This window comes from Callorhinus ursinus, unplaced genomic scaffold (assembly GCF_003265705.2).
Source record: "Callorhinus ursinus isolate GAN/ISIS: 27379988/994484 unplaced genomic scaffold, GSC_fseal_2.0 scaffold70, whole genome shotgun sequence".
Classification (NCBI taxonomy): Eukaryota; Metazoa; Chordata; class Mammalia; order Carnivora; family Otariidae; genus Callorhinus; species Callorhinus ursinus.
In genome coordinates this window covers 5,722,431-5,738,997 of record NW_027397132.1, presented here as the reverse complement: position 1 = coordinate 5,738,997, position 16,567 = coordinate 5,722,431, and the positions used below count along the sequence as shown (strand labels likewise).

Below are 16,567 nucleotides of genomic sequence, written 5' to 3'. Positions count from 1 at the left end.
TGCCATCTCCAGCACCCAAGTCCCACTTCAGACTCACTTTCCAAATAAATATCCCCGTTGCAGGACCGGAAAACCCACTGACTGCCGAGGACGGCTCTCCTGCACTAGGAGCTCTGGTGTGGGGGATACCGCTACAGGGTGGCCGCATGAGCTTGCCCGCGGCGCTGTCACAGGACACGCCCCTGCAGCCAAGGTGAGGGGAGCAACTCTCAAGGAAGAGTCCTCCTTCCACCCTCTGCCTCCCCAGAACCTCCAAAAGTCACGAGTCTACGCGGGGTACAGACACCGCATTGATGCACCTCGTCCTATAAAAGCCGGGAGAGGTTCTAAGATGCCTTCCCTCACACATCCTCTGAGTCCCCCGTGGAACAGCTTCTCAGGATGGGCTCTGCCCCAGCCCAGGGCCTGGTCAGAGCAGATGGCCACGCCCAAGGACCCGGCCTGCAAACCCTGCTCCTTACCAAGTCCCCCCTTTGACTTCAGGGCTGACAACTCCAAGGTGCAGAGCGGATGCACAGACTGGCGCCCCAGCCGCGAGCATCTGACTGTGTGCAAGGGTTCATCAAACACATGCACCATTCCCAGTGTGAAAAGCAGTGGCAGGGAGGTGTTTGAAGACTACACAGAGCCTGGAGACCCAGGCTGTTTAGCTGTAGCTCTTGAGAAAGAGTGGGGAGGCAGACAGCACATCAGGGAATCAGGCCTGCTCTCTGATTCTTCCAATAAACCCATGAGACACACACTGCCCCCATTACTGAGAGTCCTGAACTGCTTGAAATCTTGAATGGTAATAATGTAGCCAGGAACTGACCCACAGCCTATGTCTCCAAAGCCCACGTCCCTTCCTCTACAGCACTCGGGGATCAAGAGGTCAATCAGGGTCACAGGCTCGATCCTTTCCGAAAGGTGCACCAGACGGGACATTCTGGGCAGGAAGGAGTGGAACGGAGAGCCCCTCCAAAGATGTCTGGGCAGGAACTGTGCCTGACCAAAGCCCCAAAGCATCGGTCAAGGGCAGGGACCTCCTATCCCCAGGCAGCCCTCCACATGGGCTGCCATCCACATGGCGGACATGGCTGTGAGAGCTGGAAAAGGCCGGCCCTGCGCTCATCAGCCATCTCCTGCTCCTGAACGGCTCACCACCAGGTCTGTCACAGCTGGTGTTTGTCCGGGGCACATGTCCGACAGGGCCGGACACAGCTCCTACCTCTAACCTTTCAGAGCCCATCTCCTGATGTGTAAACCGGCAGAACTCCCCCAGAGAGTCCACTGGACGGTCACTAGAAGGGCAAGTGCAAGGTAGAGATCCTGACTCAACAGAAAGGAATTCTTAGCCCTGGCTGGACAGGTGGCCTCTGGAGTTTTTTCTGAGCCCGAGACCCTAGAGCCCATGTCAGAGATGACGGAGGCTGTGTGTGCAGGCTGCCTAGCCCATTCAAACGCAGGCCATTCTCAGAAGCATTTGCCTGAGAGTAGAGGCTGATTTAATTAATTTGTCAGGAACGTCACAAGATAAAATCAAAGCATTTGGTTGCCTTGCTGTTTCCTGGTAACCTGGCTCTCCCAGCCACTGATGCTCTGTAACCCCACCATGAGCTCAAAAGTATGGAGCTGTAAGCACACAAAACCCACTGGTGCTAGCACCATATAGGACTTAATAATTTTCTTTGTGCTTAGCAATTAACTCTTGATTATGAGGGTGACACTTCCCAGACCCCGCATCCCCCTGGGAGGGGCGGAAGCATTTGGGTCATTACAACCTCACTGGAATGTGCCCTCTCGTCTTTCGAGGTGGTATGGGTGAAGCAGTCCTGAAACTTTTACATGCATTCTGAATGGAGCATGTTTGTCGATGAACCCAGTTGTTCTCAAGTGGACGGCAGGAGATGCAATGTGGAAGGGGGAAGGGAAGGGAGGGAGGGCCCCAGGGTTGATGGAATTGGGGGTGTCCAGAGAACCCCGAGATCTCTAAACTAAGAATATGTGCAGGACGGCACACGGGCCGTGTACGTGCACATGCGCACGGCACATGCATGCGTGCATGGTGTGTGCACATGCGTGATCTTATGTTCTCTAGCTCCATCTGCTCAAAGGGGCCAGGAAGGGCCTGAGCGGCCATGGGCCCAGCGGCACCCAGGCCATCCTCCTGAGAAGAAACCAGGCTCCTCAGAGAAATGGCCAATTAAGGCAGGGCAGGAGTACAAGGTGAGCCCTGGCACGTGGTGTTCTGCCAGAAGGAAGAAAAGCTTCAAGAGAACAAGAGTCACATTAAAATGACACGGGGACCTACCTGAAGGGATCCCACTAGCCAAATTCAGGGCACTTTGAGCATCAAGACAATTATAGACTACTGAAAGATAAGAATCCATGCGTCCATTCCAGTAATGAATACAAGTAAACATAATGTAAATGAAATGAACACTGAAATAAACAAACACAGTACAGTCACACACAGTGAATGAGCCTTGCACGCCTGAGAGCAGAGGGCTCCCACGGGTTGGTGATGGGGGAGGCTACTGTAGCAGTCTCGGCAAAGCCCGGGACAGGCGAGAATTCCTAACGGAGGCTAAACCCAGGACACCTGATGGAGCAGGACATCTGTAGAGGCTTCGTGCGTCCCGTCCAGCTGCTTCTGTGTCGGGGAGACAGGCACCACACAGCAGAGATGGGACGGCCCTTTGTGGAGAGCCGACGGGGAACCCAACGGGCAAAGGCGGTCCAGATGTGGACCTAAATAGTGCACGACGTCTCCATGTCCTATCTGGGATTGTGACCTCAACCTGGACAGGAGGAAGTATCAGAAAATCCAAAATGCGGATGGGGTAATGATCCAAAACGTCACGTCAAAGAGACAAAGAAGGGCAGAGGGAGTGTGCCAAACTAAGAGAGGGTAAAGAGATAAAGCAACTCAAGGCAGCATGTGACCCTCAACAGGACGTTCTGCAAGGAAATGCTGCAAGGGTATTGCTATGGGGCCAAGGGACAGGAGGAATTGCTTGGTGCTGAGAACGGTCCCGTGGTACATGAGATAATTCTCTTCTTCTAAAAAAACACACAATTCAGTATTCATGGCTGGGGGATATCCACAGAAAGACGCCGACTGAGGACAAGCATGCACACAAATGTCAAAGCAAACGGGACAAAAGGTGCGGAATGTCCATTCCAGGCCTGGGTACAGACCCAAAAGAACTGAAACAGGTGTTCAAACAAAAACTTGTACATGATTACTCACAGCAGCACCATTCCCAATGGCCAAGAGGTAAAAACAACTCAAAGGTCCACCAACAGCTGATGTTCTGGCCACCAACAGATGATGGTCTGGCCACACAATGGGATCCTATTTGGTCACATAAGGGAATGAAGCACAGACACTTGTCACAGCGTGGACGAACCCTAAAGGCCTGAGGCTCAGAGAAAGAAGCCAGACGTGAAGGGCCACGTGGCCTGTGACTCTGTTCAGCAGGCCCATCTGCAGCGACAGGAAGCAGGCGGGGGCGCAGGGGCCGGGGGAATGGGGAGGGACGCTAACGGGGACCAGGTTTCTCCTGGGGGCGAAGAAAATATTCTAAAATTAGATCGTGGTAACAGTCAAATAACTCTGTGAATACACTGAAAACCACTAAGTACACACTTTAAAAGGGTGAATTTACATTACATAAATTACATCTCAGAAAAAGCTGCTGTTTAAAAACAAACCCACCACGCCACCTGGTCACGTGTTCCCACAGCGCTCCTTCCCTGCTCGGCCGCGTGCTCGTGCCTGTAAAACCACTCGGTGCCCTCCGAGGCAGTGCGAGGTCTGCCGGCACTCTTCCCTCTACCCGCCAGGCGCTTCACGGGTGCCAGGAACACCTGCCAATGGGAAGGCTGATCCGCCCAGGGTCCCAGAAGCGGCCTTCTCCTAACGAACTCTCTCTCCTTGCACACTGCCGCGTAGTTCAGGCTTTACTTTCTTTTCCATGGTGGGACACTGAGCATTTTGGGTGTCTTCTGATATGCTGGCAGATTAAAAACAGACCAACAGAACTTGAATAAGAAGTAAAGCTGAAGGGGCGCCTCAGTGGCTCAGTCGGTTAGGCATCTGCCTTCAGCTCAGGTCATGAACCCAGGGTCCTGGGATCGAGCCCCACGTAGGACTCCCTGCTCAGTGGGGAGCCTGCTTCTCCCTCTGTCTCTCCCCCTGTTCGTGCTCCCTCTTTCTCTCTCTCTCGCAAATAAATAAATAAATCATTAAAAAAAAAAAAAAAGAAGTAAGCCTGAATTTACGAAGGGCTGACAGGAGTGGCCAGGCCGGTCAGGAAGGACCAGCAGCCCAAGGGCGCCAGTCTCTGAGGCTGACTCTCCGGCCCCCAGCTCAGAAAGGAAGCAGCCAGCCATCAACAGCCATCTCTCTGCTGTGTACTGTGCTGGGGCACCTTCACGGGGCCAGCTGCTCAGAACCCAAGCAAACAGAGGCTTCCTTGCCGGACCTATTATTACCCACGCCTGCACTATGCACCTTCTGTTTGGGACAGAGCCCCTCCTGGGCACGCGGAGGCTCAAGGTACATGACACTCGTCATGTCCCTGGCTCTCCTCTCAGGTCAGGTGAGCTGTCTGAGCACCGAGGTCCATCTCTGCACCCGTGCTCATCACCTGAGCCAGGGAAGAGAAGCCTGCGCTTCTCACACGACTCATCACTGAGGCCGAAGCCTGCTGCGGATCTAATCGGTGAGCACTCCACCTTCCCGGTTTCTGGTGGGTCAGGAGTCAGCCGCCCAGCAATCGCCAGAAACTGGAAGGGAAGGAGGGAGGAGGGTGGTGTCATGGGTAAAATGCCCACCAGGTCCCAGCCTCCCCCTCCCTCCCACCCTCCCGAGTGCCCTACCCACACCCCATTCTATCCACAGGACAACCTACAGGACAGTGCAGCCACCATCAGTCAGCAAGCCCTTGCCAAAGATAGAAGAGTCCCAGATAAGTGGGGTGGCCCTGTCCAAGACAGCGGGACAGCCACAGGGGGACCTGCCAAGGCAGGGAAAGACGCAGTACCCACTTCCAGGAACACGAGGCCTGGCGCAGCCCCATCCAAGGCTCCCACCCTCCCAGATGAACGGTCCAGACCAGTGAGCGTGTGCACTGCCTCAGGCCTCGCCTCCACACCCAGTTAGTTCTGTGTCGGCAGAAAAGTGTGGGCAGCTGTGAGTTAATCTGGTTTTTGCCATTGTCCAGTGGGTGGGGGTTCTCATCTGGGAACAAAGGTTTTAAAAGCCAAAGAAACACAAAACAAAAGTGCATCAAACCTGACCATAATTCTAGGCCCTTATCCCAGGGTGGAATCAATCTAAAACTTATCACAAGAAATCAGCTGTAGGAAGTCCTGGAAAGATGCCAGTTAGTATCAGAAAAGGCCATGTCCCCCAGTCTCTCCAGGGGAGGGGGGGGGGCTGGTTCTGCTGAATGCGGACATCTACTGACAGGAAGTCCCTTACAAGTTCCTGTGCCTTCTTCCCTCCTCCTGCCCCTGCCTGGACAGCTCCTAATGTGCTCGCCCACCTTCTGCTTCCCGGCCCCCCTTCTCCTGGGACCTGAGCTCCCGGAGGAGGGGGCTGTACGAGACCCCACAGCAACGAGAACAGGGCTCGGGAAGCACTTGCTACACAGAGGAAGGAAGACCCCAGTGGTGGCTCTCAGCACCTCAGTGTGGTTCTGAATGGTCACCTGGAGCACGGGTGAGTGCTCAGCGCCCGCCCCCCCCCAGCCCAGGAGGCCAGGCTCTCCCAGGAGGGTCACAGCGAACTCCTGCAGCCAGCAGAAAAGGAGGCGCACACCACTCGTCGGAGACACAGCCCTGCCCAGGACACTCAGTCTTCAGCAAACAACACAGCTTTTCCCTTTGCGGACGGACTCAAAAATGTAAATTCCCCCAAATGAAGAAAATCAGAGCAGGCCACTTCAGAGTCCCGGTTCCTCTGAAGAGTGAAAAGGCAGAAGGCTCTTGCCCACGAAGTCACTGCACAGAACTGCCCCAGAGGGACTGCAGTCTGTCCCCTAGGCTCAAAGACCGGGTCCCAGGAAAACACCCAACTCCTCCAGGTGGCCCCATCAACCAGCCCCTGATAACAGTGGATGCAGCTCGATCGGGCCACATACATCATTTCTACACCTTAAAAACACAGGAAATCTGAAGGCATTGGGGGGGGGGGTCCCAGACCAGTTTCTAGAAGAAAGCAGGAAATAGGGGAGGGGAGTTGCAATGTCCTGAGGGCACCCGTCACCCCATGTGGCCCACAGTGAGCCGAGGCTGCAAGAGGCTGCGCTAGAACCCCCAGCTGACACACCAGTGACCCAAGCCCCCGTATCACCTTCGTCCCCCCCCCGCAAGTGCACGCATGTGTGTGCACTGTATGTACAACAGGCTAGAGACCAGATGCCCTCAGTGCCAAGGAGCACACAGCTGCCCTGTGACAGGGGGACAGAGGAGACGGGCCGCTGTGGCGTGGCGGGGCTGGGGAGCCAGACTGGGGCAGGCGTCGAGGTGGTGCTCGTCAGCCGCACCCCAGACCCGCCGCAGGAGCCGACACAGGCTTCCGGGAGGACACGGCCATCCCAGGCGGCAGAACCGCCCGGAAAGATTTCTGAAGCACGGTGACCAGGAGGTGCGGGAAGATGGCCGGGGATGCAGTGAGAGCAGCGGCCGACGCACGGGTGCGGACGGGCTCCACACTGGAAGACCATGTGCGATGCCTAAAACAACTGCTTATCGCACTTAGAGAAACAAGCATCAAACTTGAAAATATCTGCCGGGAACATAAAACTATAAAAAGAAACAGGAAATAGAGCGAATATTCCAAAAGCACAAACTTCCACAATCTCCAAGTCATATGAAATAGATCATTTCAAGAGCACTGTAACTACGGAGGAAACTCAATCCACAATGTAAAAGCCCCTGAAAAAGAAACCCTCCAGGCCCAGAGGGTTTCACTGCTGACGTTAACCAAACATTACAAAAAGAACTGACACTAAATACCCTGATTCAAAATCAAAGACAGTACCAAAAAAACCTGCAAATCAGTGTTCCTCATGAATATAGATGCAAAAGTCCTGAAAATCCTGGCAACAGAATTCAGCACCACGTAAATGTCACTAGCTACTGGGACCACAGAGGACACAAGGCGGGTTCAACGTTCAAGTGTCGCATGCCACAGTACACAGGCCACCGAGGAAAAATCACAACTGATGCAGAAAAAGCACTAGACAAAATTCATGATAAAAACTTGAGAAGACGAAAAGAGGAGAGTTTCCTCAATGGGATGCCGAACATCTACTCAGTGTGGAAGACAGCAGAGGGGAGCAGGGGCCCAGGTCTGAACCTGAGTGGGACTGCCACTGGAAATTACTGACCGACAGCAGCGCTCAGAGCAGCCTCGAGGGAGGAAGTAAGGAACACCAGGAAGGGTGAGGGCCTGAGCCAGGATGTGGCCGGGCTCTGGTATATGCTGAAGTCGCCAGGACTTGCCGATGGACTGGATGGGGGTGGGGGAGGCAGCTGGCATCAAGAGACAAACACAAAGATGAAAGGACACGCACGGGGACTCCCTCGTGCGAGGACCCGGAGTCGTCAGACTCACGGACACAGAGGGTAGACGGCGGGGTCCATGCGTCACCAGGATAGGGTCTCCGTGCGTGGGGATGGAATGTTCTGGAGCCAGACGGGGAGCCGGCTACACAGCGGCGTAGATGTGCTCGGTGCCCCCAAACTGTGCACCGAGAGTGGTGAAGATGGTCCATTTTATGTTACGTGTATTTTACGAGAATAAGAAAGAACAAATACAAGCATTTTGCCTGAGCAGCTGGAGCAGCTGTTGTCAGCGGAGGCTGAGTGAACGGCTCTGGGGAGAGCGAGAACTTGAGTCTCAGTTACGTCTTGAGTCCCCCGTTGGATGTTCAAGCGGGACACTGAGTGGGAAGGGATTTGAGGTCTGCGGGCTCTGTGCTGGGGCTACGTTGTCAGAGTGGTGGCACCTGCACCTGGAGCCAAGTCACTCAGGAGGCCAGCGTGGGAGGTCAGACAGCAGACAGCCAAGCACCAGGCCCCAGGCCTTCCAGCACAGAGTGCATGCCATTTACCAAAATGCTTCGAAGCTGGGTAGTTCAGATCTTTGCCTTTTATTCCAAGGCAATTTTACCTCTAAATACAAGACCATCAAAATATTAAAAGCCCACAATGAGATGCTACTCAAACTTACAGTATTACTAAAAGTCTGACGAGACTAAGTGCTGTAAAAAAGGTCTCTCGTGAATTCTCGTCTGCTGCTGTGGGAATGTCGTTGGGTCTGCACTTTTGAGAAGTCACTGGGGGTGTGCGAGGCTGCTTCTACAGTGGTCCCAAGGGTCCCCACATCCTGACAGCCATGCCCTTGTGTGCGGGCTGGACCCTGCAACATGCTTCTAACCCAGAGACTGCAACAAAAGTGATGGAAAATCACCTCCAAGACCAGCTGTAAAAGATCATGATGTTTCTTTGTGTGCCCACTCTTTCTCTCTCACTTTGACAGAGCCAGGTGCCATACCGTGAGCTCCCCACGGAGAGGCCCACATGGCAAGGCATTGAGGGCAGCCTTTGGCCAACAGTCGGCAAGGAAGCAAGATCCTTGGCGTAACAGCCAGTGAGAATGAATCCTCCCTATAGCTGGGGAGAGAGGGTGGATGCAGAAACCCATGCCCGGAGCCCCATCGGGCCTTCAGGTGAGACCACAGCCCCAACCACACCCCACCAGCAGTTTGAGACTGAGCCCCAAGACCCAGCCACGCCCCACCCAGACCCAGATCCACACAAACCTGGTTATTTTAAACCACTAAATTTCGTAGTAATTTGTTACAGAGCAATAGACAATCATGCTGCGGGTTTATCTAGTGGAGATGAAGCTCCACTAATCCCAAGACCCTGCAATTCCACAACTAGGTATACAGCCCCAGGGAAACGTCTGCACATGTATGACAGGACACATGTATGAAAGCATTCATCACAGCATTGTTTATAATTGTCAAAACCTGGAGACAAGTCAAATGACCACCACCGGAATAATGGGTAAGCCATGGTATATTCACACAGAAAAAATGTACACTCCAGAGCTACATACCACTGCACGGCTAACGAATACAAATACAATTTAGCTAAAAAAACAAAACAAAACAAAACAAAACATGCATAATGCAAGTGCATCCACATAAAATTCAATACAAGCACAAGCAAACTGTGTAATGGGATGAACACCTGAGCAACACAACTCCAGAAAAAAACAAGGAGGTGACGAGAGGAAGAGCCAGCGTGGTTCTGTGTCTTGGGCTGGCTGTGGCCTCCTCTAAGCTGTGCGTACCCCCACTTGTGTATTTCATAATAAAAAGGGAAGAGGGAGAAGGAACAGGAGGGAAAGAGTCCATCACAGAGTCCGGCGATCTGCAGCCATAAATGAAACCCTCAGCTGCTCCGTTTAAAACCAGAGGCGCAAACGAGAATTTAACACTAAGTAGTCACTACCAGTCCCCAGACTAAAATGGCCTTACTTCCTCAGTAAAAGCAAAGGAGCACTGCAAACCCCACCCCACACCTCACACTCCTGTTCTTAAAGGTTAAGTCAGGTAAAGGCTAGGATCAGACAGGATGTTGATGACACGAGACACTGAACTAGAAACTTCACTAAAGAAGAGGAGCATCATCTCCTCCATGCCTCAAAACACCATCTGGAGAGAAGAAGTCTCCCCTAATAGGGCAAACTTGAGAAGAAAGAAAAGGTTTATGTATGCAGGGGGTCAACAGAGCAGGACCGGCCAGGGAGAGCCGGGAAAAGAGACAGAAACACGCAGCCTTGGTCTATGCTACCTAACTCCTTCCCCGCCCTGAACTTACTGCTTCCCTGCGTTTCCTGGCTCCCTCCTTGGGGTTGGGGTCACCCAGCTCTGCTCCAACCCCCTCCAAGCACAGGGACCCCCATGGACCAAGCCCCTCTGCAGCCAGCCACCCCATCGAGCTTACATTAGTTCATTCCCCTACAAACACCTAGAAACATTTCTGACTTCTTGCTTCCCTTAAGCTCCAGAGATGTACAATTTTGCCTTAAAAACTCTTAAGTACAGATTAGTCCACCACTAATGAATACAAAACCTGAGGGAAAAAAAAAAAAGACTGCATTTTCTATTTATTTTTTATTTTATTTTATTTTTAGAGGACTGTGGTGGGGGAGAGAGAGAATCCGAAGCGGGCTCCACACCGTGAAGTCATGATCTGAGCCGAAATCAAGGGTGGATGCTTAACCGACAAAGCCACCCAGGTGCCCCAGGACTGCATTTTCTATAAACAAGTTATCCCGAGGGAAGGACCTGCCTGCTGGAGATAAGTGAACTCCTTCTCCCTAGCTGGCTGCCAGTGGACCGGCTCCAGGGCCGGTCCCCTGAGTTCGGTCTGTCCCCAGACTCTGCAGAGCTGTGTGGCTCCTGGTTCAGTAACAGGCCACTTATTACTCAAGCAAACGCCCTGCCTGGACACGAGCACTCCAGGTCTGCCTTCTCAAAGTACAATCCTCCTTGTTTGTTTTTCTTGAAAAAAGTTCTATGTTCTTTTTAAAACCAAAGTTCCATAAGGTTGTGTGAACCCAGGACAGTTCTAATTTTCAGAGGGTTTACTTGCACAAGCTGCCAATGTGGGAGTTGAGGGTGTTTGTTTTAAGAGGATGCGGGGGCAGCAGGAAAGACAGAAAATACCACAGGTTTGAATTTCTTCCCTACAAAATGCATACTACAGGAAACTCAGTTTATATGCCCGGGAACATCTCCACCCTCTGCTCCAAGTTACAAATTTATGATTCCTCTTCAGACATGCTGGCGGCAACCATGACACCCGAAAGAGCAGGGTAAGGGCGCCAGGCAGCCTGTGCATCCAGCACTGGCAATGAAGCCCAGCTGCTTGGCAACACCTGCTTCTTTGCCAGGCCCGGGGATGAGCTGCAGCTTTGAGAACACTGACCGCCATCAGGCCCTGCACAGCAAGGTGCAGCCCCAGGCTCTCGGGCCAGGAGCACTGCTCAGCCAGGGCCTGAAGGACACAAACTCACGCGTGAATGTGGCCGTGCAGTGCCAGGGTGCTCTGTGAGAGCAGAGCCTCACACACACACACACACACACAAGCATACACACATGCACACGGGGACGTGTGAACACTTACATGCATGGGCACGCACACTCGCTCTCAGGCTTGTAAACACTCCCCTGTGCATCACCCACGTCCTGGCTGACCAGGGTCCCCCAAGCCTGCCCTCTAGGAGCAAGCTGCCCACTCAGTCTGGCACGGCAGGGAGACCCCTCCATCCTGAAAATGGTGGCAGATACCACGTGCCACTGGGAGAGGCAGGCACTCGTGGCTGCCAACATAAAACATGTGACCCATGTCTGGTCCTCTGGAATGGCATTCCGCTAACCTCCTTCAACACAATTTACCATCACAAAGCAGCCACACAACCAAGTCTTTATACTTCATGAGGGACCGTCAGCCAGAAGCAGAAGCCGCTCTGTGAGACACCACCATCTGCCCCCCACACGAGCAAAGACAGAAATCCGGCCACCATGTGCTACCAGTGCTTGTTAGGACATGTCAGCACACAGACAAACGTGGTCACCATGGCATCCCGAGGCTGGGAAGGCTGTCATCATACAGTCGCACAAATCATCCCTTGTGTTTCAATTCCCCAAGTGCAGCTGTACCATCAAAAATTTGCTGATAAAACTGCTCACGAAGCCTGACCTCCTGATATGAAATCTAAGACGTATGAAATCCAGACCCCATTTTCATGTATTACTCGATTAAAAGAAAAATCACAGCGATAGGTACTGAGAGCTTACCACAGCCCAGCGCCGTGCTACATGTTTGCCATGTGTGGTCTCAGGTACTCTAACTGCCCCCTTGAGCCGGTGCATGGTCACCCCAACTTCTCAGACGTGATGCTGGAGCACAGAGGGGTCACTCTGCCTTGGGTCAGGGGGTAGGGGGAGCAGGAGGGGGGGTTCGGATCCCACAGCCAGACTCTACTAAGAACCTATCGGCCTTTACAGTAATAACGTAAATGGAACACCAATTCATAAAAGTGCCCTGAGCAAATGAGAGATTCACTCAAATTGTGCCTATGCTGCCCACACATTAATGCCACCCTCCCCAAAGGAGGTGTGTCCTCACACGTACCACTTGTTCCAACAATCAAGGAGCGACGACCACTTCTTCAGCACTCACTGGCGGCAGGCACCATGCCACCCCTCAATCCATGGCCTCCAGCGTCCTCACAGCTGCCCTGCACACCAACCCCACATGACCTCCACTTGACAGTCAACAGAGAAAAGCCTGGTGCCCCGGGCCACACCCCATCCCACTGCCCTGCTGAAACCCAGGTCTACCCAGCAAGCCCATATCACTAAGCGCTGCCCACAGCCCTCCTCTCTGAACTTGACAATGAGGTGATCACGCCCATGACAGACTCCCCCGGTGCCCATTCTCCCCTTCCTGCTTTCAGGAACAGAGCCTCCAAGTTTTGACCGGGCTCCTGGCTGCCCAGCTGGAGATGACAGTCAAGGCCTCACCCATGGCCAGATATGAGCCAATGACCAAGACGGGGTCAGCAGGGTGTGACCAGAGGGCACGCCTGAGGCTTCCCGGTCATCTCCTCTGTGAAGACAAAGCCACTGGCCCTCACTCCATCTGTCCCCTGCCCCAGAACTAAAACACTAGCACAGTGAGCCACCACTGACCACACAGCAGGGACAGCACCCCAGGGGAGGCAGAGCAGTAAGATGAACAGGGCGCAGGGGGCCTGGACAACCCAGGCCTGGGCCACTCACCCTTGGGCTGCGGAATAAACATGTAGCCTGCCTGTTTAAGGTACTGAATCTTGGGATCTCTGGGTTAAAGGGGTTGGTCTATACCCTGATACATGTGCGTAAACCTCACGCTTAGATCCTACTTTTTGGTTCCTTCTCAAAACAGTCACCGAGCCCATTTTGCACACCGAGCCCCATGCTCCAACTGCGGTATTCCCCAGTGGTGGCACCTGGACATTCATTCCAGCCTGCTGATATCCTGCAGTCACACACCTCCATCTTGCTCCTAAACCACGATCTGGTAGCCAGGCCAGCTGGCCCGGTGGGGCAACGTGCCTGGCTTCAGGCGGCAGCCATGCTTAGTCCTGGACAATGTACAGGGCTCTGGGACCAATGGAGGCTTCAAGGAGGTAAGGACGGCATCGTCCAGATCAACCTAATGGTCATTGTGAGCCAGGTCCTCAACCTTCACTGTGATTCTTAGCTTTAAAAGATATCACCTACCAGCATGAAGTAAGAACTAATAAATACCTAGGAAGTCTGATATCCACACCTTAGCAACCGCATTCACTTATGTATCTGGGCAAACTGCAGTATGGTTTCCTCCAGGTTCATAAAAGTACATTCTTGAGAGAGGACCATGCAGCTCAGCCGGAAAAAGACCACCCTATGCCATTAAAACTTACCAAAAGAATGGCAAGTTTAAACTAGACACTGTTTATGCTCCTAACAGCAGGAGACATGAGCTCTGTGCCTGGGAAAACCATCTTCAAAGCAACAACTGTTTTCCCAGCTGTGAATACTTCATCCTGGGAAATCTTTTCATACCATTACAAAAATAATTTTGAAAAGATTGAACAAATATTCAGCCTAATCTGCCCATTCTGGTATTTTAGACCCAAAAACTGGAGAACTGCCTTGCATACATTGTCTGATTAGCCAGTGACTAATCTTCCTTATGAACATTAGTGAATGTTATAATGAAATAAGCTTCCTTAAGTAAATGTAGCAACCACTCAACTGGAAACAATAAATTTAGTGGTTTCCTTTGAACAGCCAGGAAGTGCAGATAATTCCAGCAGAAGAAGGGGCAAGGCAGAAGCACCCCACTTCTGCATGTTGTTTTATGAATACGTGCAAATGAACAGAAGAAAACTGGTTCTGATGAAGGGGATGGCCTGGCGGTCATGGGCAAAACCAGCGAGAAAGGAGCATGCGCGTGTCACAAGTCAGCTCCTGGCACCTCTAGGGCAGAATCTCCCATAAGCTTTAAAACTCCCAATGTATATCAGGACAGAAAGTTTCAAGCCACAGGCTATATGACATCCCCCTTCTAAAGCCAAGAGAAAAAAGAAGAAAAAAACCCAAAAGACAAAAACCAAGCCACTGATGCAGAGATTCATTCAAGAGACCAGGTTCCCGGCCGGCTCTGCTTTCCTAGGCAAGGAGAAGAGAGTCCCAGCCTCGGGCCTCCAGGGCTGTCTGGGACAAGGGAGTGACAACGCTGGGCCTCAAGGAAAGCAGGACGGAGCCGTCCAACCCTGGAGGGCTGGGTGGAGTGTGCCTCAGTCTCCAAAATGCCAAAAGGACTACTTGAGGGTGAGACTGTGATCCTTACCTCACAAACTCTGTGTGATGGAGCAACGTGCACCCGCCTGGAAGCCAACCACATCTTTAAAAATACTTACAAACATGCTAACATACCAAACGTTTCTCTCTCTCAACTTCTCCACGTTTTCTGAAATTTTTCACCATGAGTATGTCTTATTTTTATAAAGTGTGGGTTGGGGGCTTTATTTTCAAAAATTAAGAATGGTATGAAAAACGGCAATGTATAAATCAAGTGTGCATGAAGAGCTCAAGTGTGGGACAGACACATCCCCATCGGTATCTTAGGAATGGCAGGGACACTTAAAAATGGAACGTGCTGGGGCGCCTCCGTGGGGCAGATGGTGGGGCGCCCGACTCTTGGTCTCAGCTCAGGTCGTGATCTCAGGGTCGTGGGACCGAGCCCCGTGTTGGGCTCTGCGCTCAGCGTGGAGTCCACTTGAGGTTCTCTCTTCCTCTCCCTCTTCCCCTCCCCCTGCGTGTGCATGCGCGTGCACTCGCTCTCTCTCAAATAAATAAATCTTAAAAAAAAAAAAAAAAAAGGGAACACACTGGATGTCAGAAGGGTGGAACGGGGGGGGCTTCCTTTGTCAACTTTCCTTCTTCACTGTTTTGATGCAATTTATCCAGTAAACAAAGCTTTCCCAGGGCAAACACCACGTGCACCTATTTGAAACGCACTGTTTTCTCGTTCCTGGGTGTTGGGAGGCAGTGAGCAGAGGCCCACAACCCCGGCGTGGCGTACAGCACCCGCAGGCTGCTCACGCACACAGATGCAGGGGCCCTAGCCCCTGGGGGACAGTACCAAACTCTCTCTCTGCAAAGACAGGCAAGTGTGTTGTTCCCCCAACGTGTGCCTGGGCGTCGTGGACAATCCAGACCACAGCCGGAACGAAGGCTCCAGAAATGAGCCGGTCAAGAAACATGTGAGTGCCTGCCGTGTTCCTGTGTGCTGGCGGCGAGGGGGATGAGTGAGCAGAGATGCTGTCTGCCCTTGGGGACATGTGGCCAGAGGGTGAAGGAGAGGCCGAAAAGCATGGACACAGGTGGATGGAGGGCTGGAGGCCACCACAAGGTTTCGGCTGTGAGCTGCTTGCAGCGAGAAGCCACCATGTGCGTTAGAGAGAGCTCCAAGGGCCACAAAGGAAGGAGGACAGGGGTGGTCCCTCCGGGTAAGGGTGATGGGGCTGGGACTGGGTGGAAGTGGTCAGATCCAGGGTGTCCCTGACAAGTGGAGAAGAGTCCTACCTGGGGAGAGGGGGTCCGGACTGTGGTGTCTGAAGGCAGAGGCCCCTCCCTCCTGCTGCCGCTGTAGCGTCCAGGGACAGCTGAGTGGAGGAACAGTGAAGAGGAATCAAGTCACAGTGCACAGCCCGCAGGGAGCCAGACTAGAGCACCCCCAACCCCCAGCCCTGAAGGTCAAGGGCCCCAGGACAGTGGCTGTCACCAGCCTCTGCAGGGGAGGGATGATCCGCTGCTCCCCATCGCCATGGGCCGGCAGGAGGAGGGAGGTGGGGAGAACCGGTGGCCAAGAATGACAGCAGGTGGCGTGTGCACTGGCCGTGAGAACACAGATGTGCAGCCGTCTGTGCTCAGCCCTCCCCGTGCACCACCGCTCCACAGCCCGCTAGAGCGCGTCCCCGGATCATTCCCAGGCTGCACTGCAGAGTCTCATGGAGAAAAGATACCAGGATTATCCTTGTTTTTCATCTTTTTCCCCAGCCAAGTTTTCCACTAAAAGAACACTGCTGGTTCACAACTTGTAGACGCCTGAAATCTCCCGGAGACCTTTCCCGTCATCCGCCACATCCGCTGTGTCCGCCCTGTGAAACACATCTCCCATCTCCCGCCTCAGCTTTAGGCAGCCACGACCTCATGCCTCCCATCTGCTGGGACTTGTGGCAACAGCTCGGGAAGCTGCCCGTCTGAGCCCCAGGCCCCCAGCCCAGCAGAGGTGGGGCTCAGCAAGCCCGCTCCTGCCCTAGAAGCCCGCCTTGTTTTTCTGGTGGCTCGCTCACTCCCATGTTGCTTCCCAGCTGGTTTATTCAGCACACCATGTGTGAGTTTGGGACTGGATGCACCCCTCTTTGATTTTCACGCTGTCATCTATACCACAAATT

At 53.1% G+C, this 16,567-nt stretch overlaps 1 protein-coding gene across 9 annotated transcripts in view; it reads right to left on the bottom strand.

Annotated features, from left to right (window-relative positions):
* Positions 1-16,567, bottom strand: part of CHLSN (cholesin) — a 128,293-nt gene that overhangs the window by 86,931 nt on the left and 24,795 nt on the right. The gene's annotated exons all lie outside the window — the stretch shown is intronic.